The sequence below is a fragment of the Diadema antillarum genome, unplaced genomic scaffold (assembly GCF_040938485.1).
Source record: "Diadema antillarum isolate AM-2024a unplaced genomic scaffold, OU_Dant_1.0 scf00000115, whole genome shotgun sequence".
NCBI lineage: Eukaryota > Metazoa > Echinodermata > Echinoidea > Diadematoida > Diadematidae > Diadema > Diadema antillarum.
The window spans coordinates 2320178-2334880 of NW_027271004.1; positions in this window are offsets into that span (position 1 = coordinate 2320178).

Consider the following 14703-nt stretch of genomic DNA (forward strand, 5'->3'; position numbering starts at 1 on the left):
GATGTCTAACATTACATCATTGGTCTTTCATGAGTTAAAACAAGAAACATTCAGACCTGGTTTTGATGTTTCTTATGCGGGCTTTCTCGATTACCATTTACTCGTAATTTGTATTAGGTACTCTAACTAATGAGTTATTATTATATTCATGCTATATGTTTGTTTCGTCTGCCTTTTTGTACCCTCCGCCGAAAAAGCAGACCTTTAGGTCACTCAGAGAGTGGTTTGCTGAGTTGAATGTCCAGGTACTGATGGGAAGCCCACGTGCGGGTTTGTCTGATTGAACACTCGTGATTGTTAAAGCTAGTATAACTCAGCAACGGAGACGTCTCCGCGACGTCTCCAACTTATCAGTCGCAGCAGTCGCGGAGACATCTCCATTACAAAAATGGTTTGCGGTCTCACTAAGGAGACGTCTCTGAGACGAGTTATGGCAGGTGTCAAAAAATTTCAAATATGATGGAGCCGTTGCAGGATCACCTGACTTGATCAAGGCAGGATGTCAGCACGCAGGTGGTCACGTGGTTTTTAAAGTAGGTCAAACAGCGTCAAATAGAGTCGCGGAGACGTCTCCGCGACCTCTCACCACTTTTTCTGGTCTCCAGCAGGGCTCGGCGACGTCTCGGAGACGTCTCTGAGACATCGCGGAGACATCGCGGAGACGTCTCAGCAGTCTAGTCTCCGCGACGTCTCCGCAATTGATGGAGACGTCTCGGAGACGTCGCGGAGACTTCGCGAAAAATCAAACATGTTTAAAGTTCTTGTGACTTCTCGGAGACACTGTAATTTTCAGGAGACGTCTCGGAGACGTCGCGGAGACGTCTCTGCAACTAACAAAATCTGGAGTCGCGAACTAGTTTCAAGCCCGGTGAGATACCCCCTTAAATGGGAACCTAAATTTTGTGCCAATTTCGCCGATGCATATCGAAGACATTTACGGCATCTGGCACATGCAGTGCAATAGCAAATGTTGCTAGAGTCAACCCATTGTGGTTTGGTGGGTGAATTGTGTAGACAGAGGACAGTGTCCGGAAGTATCCGTGATGATATGTGGGCTGACTTGGCATCGGGGTTTACTGCAGGGCTTATTACCTCGTGGTGGAGGTGGTCCCGGTAGCTGATTCCTATTAACGAGGAGTAAATTACATATATTATGTGTGCGTTTGAGTCAAATAAGGGAAATGCTACTCATCAGCGAGCAACTTTATTTCCACATCTTATAAACCTGTTTAGGGAGATTTATATTGTGTGACATCTTGGTAAAGTAAAATTCAAAGTTGTGCCGAATTCATATATGAAATCCGCGTCTTCTACATCAACAAATGCACCAATACCCAACCGACAGTTATCTCAACAATCCAGTTCAAAAACTGACAGGACTTCTCTTTTCAATATTCGCAGCACACGTTTCTTGTTTGCAACATCACTTTTTGTCGTTAGTCTGTTTTCCCTTTTATTCTGACAAAAAAGAAAGAAAAGAAAGGAAAAAGAAAGACGCGTCGGCGGCGACCCGGTAATTGGAATGTTTAACGGAAATTAGGATAAGAGCGAATATCGATTCCTAGCACTCAGTGAACAGACGTGGAGGAACCAGCGGTTAGTACCAAAGCCATTTAAAAGCCGGCGTGCATTCGATTCCTTGCTTTGTCGTGTCCGGACCGTCTGCGCCTCGATCGCTTCATATAATATCATTTAAGGGAAACACAAAGAGAAATACGCTTTTTTTCATGTTTTCCGGTTTGTAGAGTGAACTAAAATGACGACGACGATGATGATGATGAGGGAGTCGAAGAAGAAGAGGGAGAAGAGGAAGAAAAAGGAGTAGAAGAAGGAGAAATGGTGAAGGGGATGATAATGAGGAGGACAATTATGAAGATAATTGTTGTTTGTTTGTTTGTTTGTTCATTTCCATCTGAGAAGATGGCTGGATAGTCCATATTCAGCTACACTAAGCTGGTCTTCCATGGGGTCCAGTTGGATATGAGGCGGAACCACTTCACCGGGTTAAACACCCTGCTCTTTGCGATGAATGAATGAAGCGGGATCTTTTACGTGCATGAGTTGTGACTCTCTCACACACGGGACCTCCATTTTATATCCTATCCGAGGGACAGAGTGTTTTGCCCCTTGCTAGAGGGAAGGTATGATTACACACAACATTGCTCAGTCCAGACTCGGGAATCGAACCCGGGCCCTTGGGATCGTGAGGCAGACGCACTACCGACTGAGCCAACTCACCGCCCTAAATGATAATGATGAAGGCAAAGGGAACGAATGAAAAGGGAGAGAAGAAGATAAAAAAGAATAAGACGAAGAAGAAGAATACATACACTATAGTATACATACATTATACTGCCTGGTTCCAGCGGCACGACACACTTTTGTTCGGATGGCGAACATGTCGCCAGAAAGAAAGAAAGAAAGAAAGAAAAGAAAACACACATGAGGATGTACTTTTAGGCGATTTAGCAGAATGAAAGAATGAATGAATGAAGAAGAAAAAGAAGAAACGAAAGGTCAAGAGGAGCAGGAGCGGAGAGAATACGTCAGTTTTCGACAAAAGAAATTAATTATCCAAAAGTTTAGTTAAAACGATGTTCACCTTTGATGCATGCTTTTTCGGTATTATAGGATGGCGCCATTCGGCTAATATTGGCAAGACACTGGTTTTCCATGTAAGATAATGCTGACATTCGTTACAGCTTAAAATCATCACAGCGTTTAAATAGCTCCTCTCGGACCAACGAGAGGGCTGATTTCAGATGATGTACTTGTATACAGTAAGTTTTAACTCAAAGACGAGAAGTACGACGCTGAAATGGCTGCCTTTTGCTATACATTTTAAACCCTTCCCTTTCACTCTGGGTTTTTACAATCGATATTCTCTGAACTAATATTAGCCCACGCTTAGGTGAGGACACACTCACAGCCGTGTCAATATCAACGCAACTATTTCCACCCACTCCCTCCTCAAATATTTATTTAATGCAATGCAAGAAATGCTGCCAAAAGTTATACTGGAGTCGGATTCATATTTGACACATACATAAACACATACATGCACACTATATATTATATCAGATTTTGCATAAAAGATGGGTTCGAAAATGTATAGTATGCAAAAGATCAATAAGTCTTCCTTCGTCTCCTATTGGTCGGTGATGCATGTTTTATCTTACACATATGCAATTTACTCCTACATTAGTAAACAAAAGAAGGACACTAAGTGTATATATATATATAATATATATGTCTATTATAATATGTATACACATATATATATAGTATATGAATATATATATATATATATATACACACATATACATATATGATATACATATATATATATATATATATATATATATATATATATACATATACATTCGTATATAAAATCACAAGGATAAAAAAGTAGATGAACTACCCCAGAATGTTACACAACAGATGAAAGAGGGACAACCAAACGATAGTGGAAAAGATACAAAAGAAACATGTTCTTTGCTAATTTGCCCTCGTGGATAAGAAAGTAGGCCTGCCTATAAAGATGGCACGTTCTACCTGTGAAACGCATGGACGCTATATATATATATATATATATATATATATACCTTAGTCCCTGGCGTGCGACTGTCTGTTTTACCTTCATCAGATGTTGACATTATACCCTTAGCAAATCGACCCAAATATTGACCTAACTTCACTCTCCCCAGTTGACTCGTGTCAATCAAGCGAAGAGAAATCAAACATCAAACATCAGACAACGAGCAGCAGGGGGAAACTATAGGCCCACTATTTTCGCTTATTTTGTCCATCCATTCCTAAGCTTAAAATGGCAAATCAAACATTTACCATGGCTAGTCCGAGCAAAGACAGGTCGAACGTATCAACGTATAGTTGCTAAATTTACACGCGGTTGTGGTCTCTTTATGTAAAGCCCGTCTCTTCTTCGGGAACGAACATGCAAAACGACGCGATAATACACTTAGAGATTATACAAGAAACACGTTATAAGTTGACTCATTTGGTGGGACTAGGGATTGCTTCTTATGCAGTGAAACGTTGTCTGCGTTAACGTTACAACAAGATGTTTAAACCAGTACGTCACACTTTCGTGATGTGTCAGAAGGTGAACTGTACTTTAAAAAGGAACAAGAAGACTCTTGAATGTAAAGGAACATACAATATTCTACAACCCTTTCTCATTTCAGTCTGTAATTCTTAGTTACAGAATCCCTTGGAGTTAAACAAACATCAACAGGCCCCTAATTAGTACCGTTCTAAAGAACCAGTCAAGGTTTCGTTAGAGGAACGAAACGATCAGAAGTCTTGCCCCGAGATCTAATCTATATTAACCCTTCCAAGTTGCACTTTACGCGTATGCGTTAAAAAAACAGAAAGAAAGAAAAAAGAACCGACCAATCAAACGAATACAAGCAACTGTAAACATGAATTGTGAAGGAATCCCCGCAGCGTACAGACGAAGCATTATCCATCGCGATAAATTATCATTTTTGATGCTCACTCCGCCCATCCGCTCTGAGAGAGGTCAAAAGGCCAATTCAGTCAACGAGAAGAAAACTATGAAGTGATCCTCCTGCATCATTTTCACTTATAGGCGCGGGTTTCTCTCTCCCGTGCTCCTTACACTGAATTGACTCTTCCTCTTTTCCTTTCATTAGAGTCGGTATGTTGACTTCATCCATTACCCCGCAATAGAATTGGGGGATTAAAAAAAAAGAATGAGCGCGCTTTAAATCCGAAAGTGGATTACGTCACTGAAATGTTTTAAACATAAAACGAGAGACAGAGAGTGAAAGAGGGGGAGAGAGGAAGAGAGAGAAAAATAACGAGACATTATAAGAACAATAGCTGTATGACTTATCATTGCTCATGGTGGCAATGTCAATGATAAGACTAAAAATAGATATGATATAGATGAAAATACCGATGATAATAATTATAACAATAACAACAACAATAATAATAATGATAATTATAAAATGATAATAACAATAACAGTAGTAAGGATGATAATTCATTATCATTATCATTGTTATTATTATTATTATCATCATCATTATTATCATTATCTTTATTGTTGTTGTTGTTGTTGCTATTATTATGATAATAATAGTGAGTGATTCATGTGATGATATAAAACTAACATTGGCATAATGTTACAAACGACAGCAGAATATTTCTTTTGACATGCCCACGTTAATGGCTTGAGTATACTGTGTATATATATATTAGCACATAAAAGGATCAAGTAACCAACTTCGGGAAAATGTGCTGGAATCGAAGACAGGGACGAGCATAAAAAGACACGGTAAAAGAAGAAGCAAAATGAAATATGATATAACAGGAATAAACTCTTCGAAAATAACAGTGTTCGCCAACGGAGGAGAAGTACTGCCGCATATACAGAAGAAAATGACGATTCAGAAACACACTAAGATGGAAAAATAAAAAGAAAGGATGAAGCTTGAGAACAGGAGTCGAAGAAAAGTGACACAAAAGAAGAGAGACAAATAGTATGATGCGCTGAAAAAAAAGAAGAGCAGGAAAAGAAAGCTAATTAGCTTGACAAGAAACAGTACAATGGCGATAAAGAAGAACGCAGACTGCCCAGACAAACACTGCCATAGGGCGGATCGTTTAAACACATTAAAACCAGAGTGAACACACAATCCTTATATACTGTACTCTCTTCTGCTACCAATCCAGCTAAAATCGTGTGCAAACACGTGTAAAGTGCCCGGGGCAAATATTAATGGATTGAATACAAGAAAAGGGATGAGGAAGATGAGCTAATAAATAATGGGAACAAGAAAGAAGTTGGAGAAACCTTATCCACACTGGCGCTATTAGTAAATGCCCACGTTTTCTCGCTCCTATCTCACAAGTCTGCTATGAGAGAGAGAGAGAGAAAAAAAAACAACAACAACAACAAACAATTTTTACTACGAGCGGGAAATTATGCCGTCTGCAGTGCAGATTGTGTCTATTGCTTTACGCCACAGTCAATAGCCCGTGGTAAAGTGTGCTATTTTCTCCACCGTTCTTTACTCTGGCTATAACTATAGCACATTCCGGAGCCAATGGTCGTATACGTTACACAATGCTGAAGCGTGAAAAACCCTGCCAAAGTTTTGTCAAATCCGCACAATGGAGGATACGTACCACCCACAGCTCATCTTCCTTAAATCTACCAGAGAACAGTGAGATCCTCACGACAACGTATCTCTATGACAGTAATCTCGTATTTCTTTACACATCCTATATACCATATAATATCATGTCCCCCCAAAAAAATTACAACGGGACCCTCCGCAATGATAACTTTCAAAATAGTGAATCAATCCAAATCAATTTCAGGGTGTGAAACTGTAAGTCATTGCCCACATCTTACAGAAGACCCCATCCGATTTGCTTCAGTGGTCAAAGAGAAATGGGGATTTTTTTGTAGATTTTTGTAGAGCATGTCAGGAATCCCTTCCCTCCAAGTTCTGCCCATTGTGTTCACCCATTAATGCAGTTCCAAGAGCATCCAAGTGATAAACTTGGAAGTATCAGACTCATAACGTGCTTTACAATAATCCACATTTCTCTGTGATCACTTGACCAAATTGAATGTGGTTTTCATCAAAATAGAGCTAAGATGCTGTATTTTAAGACCCTGAAACAGCATTTAGACATTTTAATCATATTGGAAGTTATCAATGCAAAAATCCGATTGTATTTTTGGGGGGACATATTGTATAGACGTATGCAGGTCCACATGGATCGACATTTGCGGTGGCCCGGTGGCCCCGGGCCACTAAATATTGATGTCGGGCCACCGATTGTTTTCCAAAAGTTTATCTTTTGGCGGCCCGATCGGACAATTAAGATTCAAAATAGATCGCTATGTTTCCTTTTATTTTGGGCCAATACATTTCTTTCTTTTTCGGGCAACCAACATTTCAAATTATAAGATGCTAGCGGCCAGAACGGGCCACCAGGACAAAATTTAATGATGATGACGTATATATGCATATAAAATCGGAGTATATTTTTGTTTGTTTAGTGCTAGTGTATGAATATTTTTTCAAATGTATGGTTATCATCCGGTAAGTGATTCATTACAATCTACAATTCTTTGTGCCTTGTTGTGAATCATGATTACATTTAAGGGCAGAAAAGTCAAACGACCTGAAACAGAAGCTTCAGTCAAGAAAGAGGGGGGGGGGTGGAGGTTGGGGGAGATGTTTGTAATCGACATTGTGGAAGCGATTATAATATTTCAGTTATTGAATGCATTTGTCGCGATATTCTGTATAGTTTGATGACATTGAGAGAACGCGAGATACGTATGAACCTGGTCAAAATTGAATTAATGAGAAAATATGTGAGAGGATATGGGAAAGGTGAGACATTTAGAGAATAGTTGAAGATAACAGTCAAAGTTGAAAAAATGTAATGATATAGTCATTTATATGACGAATAGAAAACTACATTAAACAAGTGAAAAGGACAGGAGAGAAATTAAGAATTAGGAATCCAAGACTAAATATCAATGCCACGTTGCATGTCATTTTGATCCATGTGAAACAGTGCTGGTCATTCGGGGACATCATCACATTCTTTGATTGAACACAAATAGCGTGTGGTTTTATTATATTACGACCTTCTCCGTATCAACAATCAATTCATGCACAGCGGCACTCGAGTTCCTATATCCAAAGATTAATCTATGCCAATCCTACGCCATACCTCATGAATCAACGTCGTCAAATCCTTCAACTGAGAATAAATATTATGTGGAGGTATTGATATCTAATTGCAATTTCGCATGTTGCAATGTGCGACTCTTGATACCACCGTGACAGGAAATGACAGCGAACGAATGAGAACTGCCAGCGATTGTCGCGAAATTATCCATCTCTTTTGTTGCCATGGCGACATGATGCAAACTTGTCATCATACCGCCATAAATCATCAGTAATCACTTTCATGACCATGCAGAGCATGAAAATAAATGACGTCACTCACAAACTCCATTTGAGAGCAAAAAACAAACAAACAACAACAACAACAAAAGACAAAAAAGACCTGCTCAGTAACGGCAGTCATGATAATGTTTACACTATACGAAGGTAAGCGTGTCATCACGTCGCCCAAGAATGTGCTGCATGCGACACAACGCCATATCAAACCTCAAATCTCCAACTCCTCTAGCAAAGAAACAATCACGATGTAATTGTGAACTGAGAAGATAATCTTCAGCAACAATAATGCTATTTTCGCAATGTAACATGTACTTTTCTTATTCAACATCGAAGGTAAAAAAAAATGACCAAAATAACAAAACAGAACAAAAACAAAACCAAAAACAACCCAAAACAAAAAACAAAAACAAAAACAAAACATGCATAACTTGATGATCGAGAGTCTGTTAGAACAAAACAACAAAAGCGAAAGAAGACTAATGCCGCAAACACACCGACGTTTTTGGGATCTCCGTGGTCAAGTTGTCGTTGAGTCGATGTCCCAGTTCTATTTCCAGAGGGACTTCGAAATCTCTGGCTTATTTGTTTTTCTCGATGTGCAGACAAAATGAAAAATCAAGTCACCCTCCGATGCACACAACGCACCCACGCAATAGTTATTTCAATCACTTATACATTCATAATACATTCACATGAATTTATATAACAGAGAGAATTGGGAACGAGAAGGTGTCTTATAACTTGCTTCATGACTGGCGCCTTGCGTCTATGTGTGTGTAACCAAGCAGAGAAAAGTTAAAAAGTGACAGGCTCCGCTCAAACGAGCTGAGTCACCTTTGTTTTCTTCTTCTTCTTAATTTTTCAAGTATTTCTCTATTAATATCGCTCCGTACCATGGAAACCACACACAACATTGGTTATTCATTTAAGCTTATTCAAGCTATAGTTATTACACGCGGGGCCAGAGGTCAATATTTTCTGTAAGGATCCTGGTTACGGTATCTAATCTTTCTTAAATGATGATTTTATTGCTTGATCAGTCATCCAAGCAAACGGTGCAGAGCTATAGGGTGCATCATGTGCGACGGTTTAATCGAATGTCAAGCAGAGATCTATTCTTTTATTTTATGAAAAAATATAGTATCGTTTACTAAATACTGCAGTGTGAAAAATGTGTTGTTGTTTTTTTTTTTCAAATAGTAACTGATATTGTACCTGGTATGTTTGTACCACAAACGCATGTGCTTAGACCAGGGAGGTGATAACCCTGCTTAAACCTACTGTTATTGTATTACATCTAGAGTGTGTCTTGATGCTTTTTATTCACGCTTTGATTGTGTAAACTTATGTGTGCATGTGTATTACACGTACACGTGTGTCTATAATAGGTGTATGGTGTCCGTTTGCTAACATCATTGCGTGCGACATAATAGCTATACCTCCGGCTAAGTAGGTTTTCGTATATCAGATGGGGAGTAGAACTTTAATCTTGGTGGTTGGTGACAACAATCAGACAATTCTTGACGCTCCGAAGACTAAAGACTAAATATTGTGCTCAAGTAAACAAAATGCAACCATGACGATAGGTCAGCCAAGCGAGAAAGTATAGGAATGCGCAGTAAAAGTTAATGATCCGTTTTATGTTTACCCCCTGTACTACTTGAACTATATAATAGTAAGCAAAAGCCACGTTGATAAACACGTTTTCTCCTCCCCATCAGGACACAATTTGTACCATTCCATACTTAACTGTCCGGAAAATACTTGCTTCCGTGAATTACAAAGGCGTTGCCGACAGCGGTCATTATCGTGGTGAAATTGAGGGGCTTTTTGCGGCAAGTTGAGTGGCATTTTTTGGCATTTTTTGTTTTCTTCGTCTGAACTTGGTGTTCACGCTCAACATATCGAGGGCTCTAACAAGTTAATCTAGCGCGACACGCACACTAATATACACCATATGCGATGAAGCCTCCAATTCCCCTCAAAGCGGAGTTTTGTAATACGACGATGCGACGCATTGACAAGGTGAATGGCGAACGCCATTCCATCTGCACGCGTGACGCCATTTCACAAAGGTGCCGAGATTAAAAAAAAAGCAACAACAAACAAAATCGAATTGCACAGTGAAATAAATGTTTCTAAATTCGTCATACCCAGCGTACGATTAATTTGAGATGGTGGTCCTATATGGGTTTAAAATTTGTGCGTGCTTTGGTTTAAGGTGCCATAATGTTTGGACAGAAACAGAGTACAGACTTATTTCTAACCTGACGAGAAATCACAAAAAAGAGCAACATGTAGACATTTAGGACCATCGCTCTAGCAGAGAGAGAGAGAGAGAGAGAGATTTAAAATTTAGCAGGCGGGACACATGCATCATTAGTCTGTTAATCCGAACATTATTGTACGCTGCACACATCAAGTGCTAGTACACTGAATTTTTTGCGTTATCTTGTGTGATATTCCTTAAGTTTCCCTACTACTTAACAGGGGCTTGTATGATGCTTAGTTTTGTTGTTTGTTTGTTCGTTTATATGTATGTATGTATGTATGTATGTATGTATGTATGTATTTATTTATTTGTATATTTATACACATATATATTTTTATTTATTTATTTATTTATTTGTGTATTTTTTATTTATCTATTCATTCATTCATTCATTCATTCATTCATTCATTCATTCATTCATTCATTCATTCATTCATTCATTCATTCATTCATTCATTCATTCATTCATTCATTCATTCATTCATTCATTCATTCATTCATTCATTCATTCATTCATTCATTCGTTCATTCATTCATTTATTCATTCATTCATTCACATGCTGCCATGATTGCAATTGTCACAGGAGGAGCCAGAAAGCGCCCAATCGGTTGTGATCATTTAAATTGCTGATGTGGTATTAACAATCGTCGTATCTTAAAGGGATAGTATATAGTTTTGGTTGAGATGGGGATTCAGATTTTAACTTTTTGTGAGATAATGAGAAACTACTTATATGAAATATTAACGAGCATATAACAGTTCTAAGAGGAATTAAAAGTTTATTTGAAGAGGAGCGGTTTTAAAATGGCTGGAGATATCCAAAAACAAAAACAAAAGGGCCTAATAAAAGGTGGGACCCACCTTTTATCATGTAGGACCACGTACTTTGTTTTGCTTTGTTTTTGGAATTCTCAGCCATTTCAAAACCGATTTTCTTCAAATAAACTTTAAATTCATCTCAGAATTGTATGCTCTTTATAGTATTTCATATGTAAGTAGTTTCTAGTTATCTCACAAAAGTTAGAACCTGTATACCCATCTCGACTAAAAACTACTAACCATCCCTTTCACTATTACTAACAATCCACTGCAACCATCTTTGTGAAGCAGGGCCCAACTGACGTCACTGGGATCATCACTGGTGCATGTTCAAGTCTGCGTTATCATCATATTGTGACGCACTGAGTCTTGAAAAAAAAGACCAGCAAAGTACAATACCAAGAGTGTAAGACAAGCTTTTCAACACAAAATGATGGCGTTTCGCTATAGGTATCCCCTTCCCTCCCGTAATTAGCCCCTTATAATCGCCCTGCAGTCAAACTTCTGACTCATTAAAGTGATAAAACTCAGCAGGTGATTTGGGCATTCCACTGACAATGGAGAACAAAAGAAGCTGAAACTGGTCCTAGATTTCTCCTTCACCATTGTACAATAATCCTCTGGTCTTCGGTCCACTTGGCCTAGATATTCAAAGCGACTGCAGAGTCCGGACTCGGCGGCATTGGACACAGATCCACGCTTAAGACTTATCCCTTATTATTATCTACGTGATCTATTCAGGCCGAATTCCTGTGACGTATAACCACCAGTTACAATCCCCGCAAACGTCCGTTTTGCCGGGAAGAAATTCCTTACAGGACTCGAATTGGTATCAGCGTCAAAATAGCTCGACTTTACGGCTTTATCCTTTTCTTTCTTTCTTCTTTTTTTTTTCTCTCTACAAAAATGAGACTATACTACCACACTTTGAAGTTCTAGATTCAAACATCAATCTTAGTGACTTCGATTCAGAAAAAAAAAAGGTTAGTAAATACAAACTCATCTACTCCATCTCGTTCCTGACGTCACCACTTTGGAATACCCGTATACAGCTGTTAAATCACGAGAAGATCCAATATCTACATGCCTATCTGGGAGCCTGAATGACTGATCCGTAATAGCATGACAAATAGGACACTCAAAGTAAGCGGTAGATAGATAGATATACATTTGTATATACAGACGGATGGATAGATATATCTATCCATCCATTTATTTGTCTACTATCAATCCATCTATCTGTCTACTATAGTAGACAAATAGATAGATGGATGGATACATGCTTGTTGTATGGAGAGATGGTTAAAGGACGAGTTCACCTTCATAGACATGTGGGTTTTGTGAATGCAGCAATATTTAGTAAAACACATCAGTGAAAGTTTGAGGAAAATCGGACAATCCGTTCAAAAGTTATGAATTTTTGAAGTTTGTGCTCGGTCACGGCTGGATGAGAAGACTACTATAGCTTGTGATGTCATAATGTGTACAACGATATAAAGAAAGAATAAAGAAAATTCAACACATTTTCACTTTTCTCGCATATTAAAAAAACACTTGACTTCTCTCTTTCAGAAAGCGGGCACAATAATATTACCCTTAACATAGTCATAATAACAATAATAGTCACAGTAACAAGTCGGAGAAATGTGCACTTTATTCAAAACGTAAAGTTTTGTGAAATTCCCTTTTTATTTTCCTTATATCGTTGTACTCATGCGACGTCATACACTGTGGTAGTCTTCTCATCCAGCAGTGACAATGCGCAGATACTTTAAAAATTCATAACTTTTGAACGGATTGTCCGATTTTCCCCAAACTTTCACTGATGTATTTTGCTAATATCGTTGCATTCACTCAATCCACATGCATATGAAGGTGAATTTGTCCTTTAAACAGTCAGATAGAAAGACAGACATACATCACAAGGAGCGAGGTCTTCTAACCTCATTTCAAGGTTACGATACTCCCAAGTTCTATTGACTCCGTTGACTTTAATTGTCTGTGGTAAATACATTATATTTTTGAAGCGATACATTTTAAATTTCAAATTGATCAGTTCATATCGGTATTCCGACAGCGTGAAGTTTAATCGTCTGGACTGAGGATACATATTGTATTCATGTGTTATGTAGAAAAGCTTGGGCGACAAGACCTTCATGTATTTGAAGGACTCGCAGATGTTCATGGATGGTAACCAGGGATAACCGGCAGTCAATCTGATTGGATGTTAGAGAGCACTGGCCGCGGGGGTGCACTTCACATTCATAACAACAACGATTACTGAAAGCTAGGCCAAAGAAACGACGCGAAGAAGTTCGAGTCAAATTCTTGAACCAATATTGACACATTGTTGCCGCTTTTCCTTTAAGCTGGTAAGTAAGAACTTCGCGGGAGTGTGCACCGTCCTATTCACACGTAAGTGGGAGGAGTACACGACGCGAAAAAAAAGTTTTGAGAAGAGCTAGACCCCCTGGAATGAATGGCTGGTGGGCTAAGGCAGGGGTAACAAGTGTCCCTAAGTGGGCCATAAGGAGGTACTCTAGGGGTACGTAAAGAAGACGTCAACGACCGACACAATCGTCGAAGCAACGAAAAGAATTCCACTCTGGAGTGTATACCTTAAAGTTCCTTTATCGTGGAATCGTGCATAACATTTCTAGAGGCCAGTTTCACTAAAAACGGTTGTAACTGGTATTTAAAGTTATTAAAGATGAATGTAGTTACCATGGCGGCAGCACGGCAAAAAGCCAATCAGCTGAAAGCTATCAAGATATTGCCATGGTAAACGTCGATCATTGAAGCTTAAACATTGCAAAAACCTCTAGAAAAATTGGTTCTTCATATCACAAGCACATTCATTCTGTCTACGGTTCAAATATGAACTGTGATATTCGATGTATGCGGGTGTTTTTTTTTCTTTTTGCTTGTTTGTTCGTACAGGACTGTGTGTGCGTGAAGTGTATGTGTATGTGTCTGTGTTGTGCTGTGTGTGGATGATTTACAGCAAGGTAAATCTGGTATTAAACTTATTTGCTGCTTAGGAATTATATTGAGTAGAATTACTTCATTTTTTAGAATTTTGATTACATATCATAATAGTTACATTTCCGACTCCAAAACACTTTTCCCAATTGGATCTCTTTAAATGTGCATACATAGCACAAGTGAGAACATCCTGTAACAATTCTCATCCTATCCAGTCAGAAAAATCACAAAAAGTGCTGTTTTTTTTTCATGTAAATGCTGTTATTGAAACCAAAACATCAGGAAAAAAAATTAAATCTCGTTACGGCTATGATTCAAGTGTTATGGTATGTAATCGATGAACTGCATTGACCATTTGATTTGCTTCACGCACACTTGTCATTTAATTACAATTTACACTGCCTGGAATTCCCATTTGAATTATAAGGCGTACTCTACTGTTCATGGGATGGAACGTCACTTTAAATATCGGTGCTGTTTACTCCGTGAATTGTGTCTTAAGAGTCCACTGCTTAAAATGCCCCTTTTAGTTTTACGAGCGAGGGGCCCTAACTTTATCACCCGATGTGAATGAATGCACAATATCCCATTCACATAACATGTGCCTCATTACTCCTCAGTGATCATTAGCCCGT